This window comes from Lacerta agilis, chromosome 16, assembly GCF_009819535.1.
Source record: "Lacerta agilis isolate rLacAgi1 chromosome 16, rLacAgi1.pri, whole genome shotgun sequence".
Classification (NCBI taxonomy): domain Eukaryota; kingdom Metazoa; phylum Chordata; class Lepidosauria; order Squamata; family Lacertidae; genus Lacerta; species Lacerta agilis.
This window is the reverse complement of record NC_046327.1, coordinates 25,561,065-25,567,736: the sequence shown is the minus strand read 5'-3', so window position 1 is coordinate 25,567,736 and position 6,672 is coordinate 25,561,065.

Sequence of the window (6,672 nt, the reverse complement as noted above, 5' to 3'; positions counted from 1 at the left end):
AAGAATGTGTGATCCTGGTACATGGGAATGTGAGAACAGTGGGAAATTAGCATTGGTATGGGACCACAGAGGGCGACAAGGAACAAAATGGATTTGGAAAATGTGTATTGAGCCCTCTTTTTTCAGGGCACGTTGTGAGCAAAACATTCTCCTCCAGTGTATTAAGCTTTTTTAAACTTCAGTGGAACAACTGTGCATTTTCTCCAGATGTAGGTGGCCTGTTGCACAGATTTCATGGTCATTAATGGCCTCTGTAGATTGACTGTCCTAACCACTTCCTTCTCTAGGGTTCATCTGTCTTCTCCAGGAATCAACTCAATTACTTTAACCCTTCCCTTTCTAAACTGAACAGTATTAGGTTTATACCTGTTCCTTTTCTCTCCCCCACCCAAACTGCACTGGGATCATGATCAGGAGTGCAGCAAGAGTGGGGGCAGAGGAAGTATTCCCCCCCCCATAACACGCTCCCAATGAAAATCACCCACCCCCACTAACTTTAGGGCTGGAGAACAATTACCACTTTTCCACATAATGTTATTTGGGTTCCAGGAGTCAGGAAGCAAAATTGCTATTCTGTTTGTGGATTAAAGCAAAACAGCAATTATATTGGTGTTGTTAGATCAACCACATCTGGAAGCACCCAGACATTGTCCCGCTGTCCTGGTTTGTTTGTTTTATAATTCAGATTTTCTGTTACTTCAAAAAAGAAGAAAACAGTATTATAGGGATGGTCACACAGCCTGTTTATTGAGCATCCATCCTGATTTGTTTTCAGGGAGATCTCCAAATCAACTTTAATTGCACAAATCTCACCTGAAAATAGTGACAGTCTGTAAGCACCTCCAAATCAAAGGGAAGCAACAATTGATTATGAGACCATGCAGACATCCCCTAAAAAATGAATGAACAAACCACGGCAGTTCCACACTAGACAACAAGTGTGGAAGCTGTGATGAACCTGTGCGCTGCCCAGATGTTCTTGTACTGAAATTCCCATCGGCCTCAGTCAACAAGCCCAAGCTTGGGCTCAGTGTACCTGAAGGAACATCTCCGCTCCCATCATTCAGCCTGGACACTGAGGTCCAGCTCCAAGGGCCTTCTGGTGCTTCCCTCACTGTGAGAAGTGAAGCTACAGGGAACCAGGTAGAGGGCCTTCTCGGTAGTGGCACCCACCCTGTGGAACGCCCTCCCATCAGATGTCAAGGAAATCTTTTAGAAGACATCTGAAAGCAGCCCTATTTAGGGAAGTTTTAATGTTTGATCTTTTATCGTGTTTTTAATGTTCTGTTGGGAGCCTCCCAGAGTGGCAGGGGAAACCCAGCCAGATGGGTGGAGTATAAATAAATTATTATTATTACTACTACTACTACTACTACAACTACTATTAGCTTGGCTCAGGAGTGGTGGGATTTGTAGACAAGCAACATCTGGATAGCCACACATTGCCTAACCCTGTGAAACATCAATCCCCAGCTCCACATATATATAAAGACAGCAGGGGGCAGCAGAACACAACTTAAAGGGCACCATCTCAATTGCCCAAATGACTTTGGAGACCAGCTCTCTCTCAGCATGGTCCACTTCCTCAACTTCACCGAATCGCAGCTAACAAGGTTAAGAGTTTGTTGAAATCTGTTTGCAACTCCCCCAAGCACAGAGCACAAGAGCTGGAGGGAGAAAGAGATTTAAGTCAAAGTTAACAAAAGGATTTGCTTTTCTCTGACAAAAGCCAGAATTAAGTTTATGTTCCATAATTTACAGATGCTTCCATGCTAGGAGTAGGATGCACCTCAAGAACCTTGTTGGTGAAACATTTATAATAGCACTGGTGTTGAATTCCACCCTTGGTGGTTACTCCAGAGTAGGCATGATTTATCGACTCACTTTTTACGATATCATAATGCAATCACTGCCTGCCTTTTATTTTCTTTGAACTCCTTTTCAGACTGTAGGAAAGCTGGGGGGGGGGGTTGTGGGGGAGAGAACAGAACAGCAGAACAGGTATGGATTGCATTACTCCTACACTTCCATCTATTTTTAAAGGTTTATTTTTACATGCAGCCACATTGTAACACAAATTCAGTATTAGCACTATCATCACAGCTAATTTATCTGGATTTTTTAAAATAAAAAATATATGTGCACTAGCGTACCTTTTCATGTGTTTTTTTTAAAAAATGAGATATTCATGTATCAGGGCTTAAATGAATAAGTGTTTAGCACAAATTAAAATATTGAGACCTAGGACACAATATTGAATATTTAAAGTGGCACAAATTGTGGAATTCAGGACTGAAGTTTACAGCATCTATACAATTAAAGGAAAACTTATATAAGATGATGCACAGATGGTACATCACACCAACCAAATTGTATAAAATGTACAAATCGGGTGACAAAAAATGTTGGAAATGTGGTTTGAAGGAGGGAAACTTCATCCACGTGTGGTGGAGTTGTGATAAGGTTAAACAATACTGGGAAGATATATATAATGAATTAAAAAAGATTTACAAGTATTCGTTTAGGAAACTGCCCGAAGCTTTTTTGTTGGGTATGGTTGGAGAGGATGTCGAGAAAAAGGATGTGAAAGGTATTTTTGTATGCAACTACAGGTGCTAGAATTTTGTTAGCACAAGTCTGGAAACAGCAACAGACCCCTACTATAGAAGAATGGCGGCAAAAAATGGTGGGGTATATGGAAATAGCGAAATTGACAACTAGAATTCGGCAATCAGGAAGCGAAGCGTTTGAAAAAGAATGGGGAAAATTCTTGTCATATTTGAATAGGATGTGTGGAATATGAATTGTAAAATAAAATTCATGGCTTAATATATAATTCTTTATTGGAAGTTTAAAATGTATAATGCATAAAGGACAATATGTAGATTACAGATTAAGAAATTAATTTAGAACATAAGACAAAAACAATAAAGAAGTGCAAAACCACGAGAATTAATGGAGAGGAAGAATAAAACAGAGGAAGAAGGGGGGAAGCAGGGGGGGATGACGTGGGAGGGTTGGGTGTGGGGGGTTTAAATGTTGGTTGGTTTGTATTGTAAGAAGGTTGTGACATATAAAGTTGAAGGTGAAGTATAAAATGTAATGCAAATGTAATGTATAAGATATATTTATGTAAAAAACCAATAAAAAAATTATAAATCTAAAATATTGATTCTCACCCAGTACACACTCTCCCAGTCTTTCCATTCAGTGCCATTTTATTGTCTCCATTGGGTTTGAACACCACTCTGAATTGCAGCAATTTTATTCAGTAGTACTGATGGATCAGACCAAGTGAAGTGCTTTAAATGCATGGTGTATATATAGCCTGAGCTCGAGTGTTGGAAGATAAGAGGAAAACATTTCTTTCTCCACATCATTCATAATTTTATAAGTTTCTATCACGTCACTCCTTCCCCTCTTCCATGAGCCAATAAAAGAAAACCAATAGAAAGTCTTCATATTCTCCAGTTGTTCCTTGTCAGGAAAGGGCCCAAACCTTTTGATTCTTAACAACTCTGCGAGGATAGGCAAGCTATTATCTCCATATTGCAGTCTGGCAGAGGTGTGGAGATTTCTTTCTTTTTTTTAATAGGAATTTATTGGATTTTAATAATAAGCATACACAAAATACAAATACAAACACTACAAAAACTACAAAACAAAATACACACAAACAAAACATTTATCCATTCTTATCCTCTTTATAATCCTAAATTTGGGACTTCCTCGCGTCCTCTCTTCTGCGTTCATTTCTAATCTTCTCTAGTAACTTTGTAACATTGTAAAATCTACTTTCTTACACCTAATCTTAATCTTACAATTATAATCAACATATCTTAAATCTTATTCTTATCAAACAAAACATCAAATTCCACATCTCAACTTCTTTTATCCTCTCTTTGTTGCATTGGGCAAAAGGCCCCACTGCTACATCTTAACTAAACTTTGTTATACTGTAGCCTATATTTCTTCTGATTCCAGTTTCAAATATTAAAAAAAAAAAAAACAGCTTCCGACTGCACGGAATGGCACTCACACCGGAAGTCGAGGTGTGGAGATTTCTGAAGATAATTTCTTGCTTAAGACCACTCAGTGAATTCGTGGTGGTGATCTTTCAGTCAGAGTTTTTCAAGGGCCACCAGATAATACTACTTCTTTGGAAGTGAGGAATATTAATTCTCTCTACAGTCACTGGTCAGCGCCTCTGTTTCCACCAGTGCTGCTGTGTTTTTAGCAGATACACAGTCAGCAACTTTTACACAAGTCGCCCTGAGGCAGTGGTTGAGGAGGTGATTGATAAATCACTTGCAATAATAATAATTATGATGGTGGTGATAAACCCAACCCCTAGTACTGAAGCTTTGCCCATCAACTGCATCTTGGCTGCACCATTTGAATTCCTGCCTCCCAGGCAAGCGGTTGAAAGGTAAAGAGTAGGGAGGGGTGTGGGATGGGGTGCCCTGAAAATCCCATTAGCAGCCCCTCCTTTCCTCCCAACTAGTTCAGGTTGTCTGGACCTCTTATAATTGGTATGTAAATGGCTGGAATACATAAAATTCCAGTTTCTCTGAATATACAGTCTGCCTTGGTAAAGGAGAAAACTTGAGCCCCCCCCCCCAAATTCTGGTTGTCGAATGTTCCAAACGGCCAGTAGCCTGGAGTTATGATTTGTGCTGTTGTGAACATTCAAAACAAGCTGCATTCTAACTGCCAAGGAACTCAAAGGAGCTACAGTTGCTACAGTTACCGGCTCAGACGAGCTCCAGTCTTTTCAGATCTTTTAGGTCAGACACAAGTAAGGAAGAACAGGGAAAAGCCCTTGAGTACGTAGAGTCCAGTTGAAGAACCCAGGGTAGGATACAACAGGAATAAAACAATAATTCAAATGGAATGTACATAAGAACAACAAATTGGATACTGTAATATCCAGGATTTGAGCCATCCCATAGGCACATAACTGATGAGTTTGGCACAGATTCTGTTTTCATATGCCTTCTATGTCTCCCTGAAGTAGCGGAGTGGTCTTTGAACTCAAGTTTCACGGCAGAGCCACGTGGCCTACACTTTAGCCTCAGCTGGGCTCTCACTTTCCATTACATTTTCTGGGTCAGTTACCAGAGAAAGAAGATCCGGCCGGGATCACGGAGCTGGGGTTGAGTTCCCTCCGCTCCAGGAAAAGCACTCCAGGAAGCCCCCAAATTAACGGTCCCTGAGGTTGTTTCCCGCCCGGAAGGGCTTGTTATGCTGAGTTGTTATTGGTTAATATTATGCTGATGACGTTGTACGAATACCTAATAAATAGCCCCTGCCTCTGTTCGAGGCAACGGAGAGCTCGCTCGCTACCAGTGAGTGCACTACAAGCTTAGATTGCAGTCTTTTTGTTTTCGGCCACCTTCTGCTGCTTCGGCCGCCTTTGCTACTTTAACTGCCTTTCGCTTCTTCAGCCCTGAACCTTCTACAATTCCTCCAAATCCTCACGACCTTCATGACTTGTTGGAGCAGGTTACTCCAACAGCTCTTGTGTACCCCATAAGGGAATAAGGCTAGATTTTGTTTATTACATGCTTCAGAGCTGTGTGGACCAGCAGCAAAGTACCCCACATAAATAGAAGCTCCAATGCATTGGAGCGGCGATCCCGAAACTTCAGGGAGCTTCATTCCTTCCTTCTCTAGGATGGAAGACATATTCCAGGAAACTGAAGTGAGCACGAATGTTCATGCAGCTAAATCCAGAATGGCTCCAATGGGGGGGGGGAGTAAAGATTAAATCTTCGTGTGTTTTCTGGACTTCAAGACATTATATAATGTACAGGGCATCCAAAAAACTGAGCACATTTGCAATGGAGGCTAATGGCATGTGTGGGAATACGTTTTTGGTTTCTCCCGCGCACGATAGCCGCTGCACCGATCATTCCGCGCTAACACGCAGAAGGAGAAGAAGATCCGGCCGGAGTTAGAGCCGGGATCCCTCCGCGCTCCCAAAAGCGCGCCAGGAAACCTCCTGCTAACGGCTGCAAGGCTGGTTTCCCGCCCGGAAAAGCTCGTTATTGCTAAGTTGTGATTGGTTTATGCTGAGTTGGTGACGCTGTATAATTTCTCAATAAATAGCCCCTGCCTCAGATTGAGGCGACGGAGAGCTCGCTCGCATTCAGTGAGTGCACTTTGACAACCGACTGCAGTCTGATTTATTTTGGCCTCCTTCTGCTTCTTTGGCCGCACCTTTTACTTTTCTTGCTGCCTATCGCTATCCTCTTCAGACCTTCTGCAACTCCTAAAACTCCTCACGACCTTCAAGAACCCTCATAACCAGTGGGAGCAGGCTCTCCAGCGACTGGTTATCCCGACAGGCATGAAATCCTGAGCAATAATCATTTCAGAGGGGAAGGACTCACGATCAGCTAATGCTGTGCACAGTACGTTTATCTTCTTGATGGTAACTCTATGCAAAGAACAGGTGCCCCAGAGCCCAATCCCTATGAGGCCAGGGCTGCTGATGCCCACAATGTTGTCGACATACCACACCATCCACTGCACACCGGCAGATGCACAAAACGCAGCTACGAGAGCCAATACAAATGCATCTAGTTGGAAGCAAGATAGCCTGTAGCAACCATACAGGAAGGGAAACCCTAAGCTGCCTCAGGTGATGCCTTAGCTCGGGTATCGGCA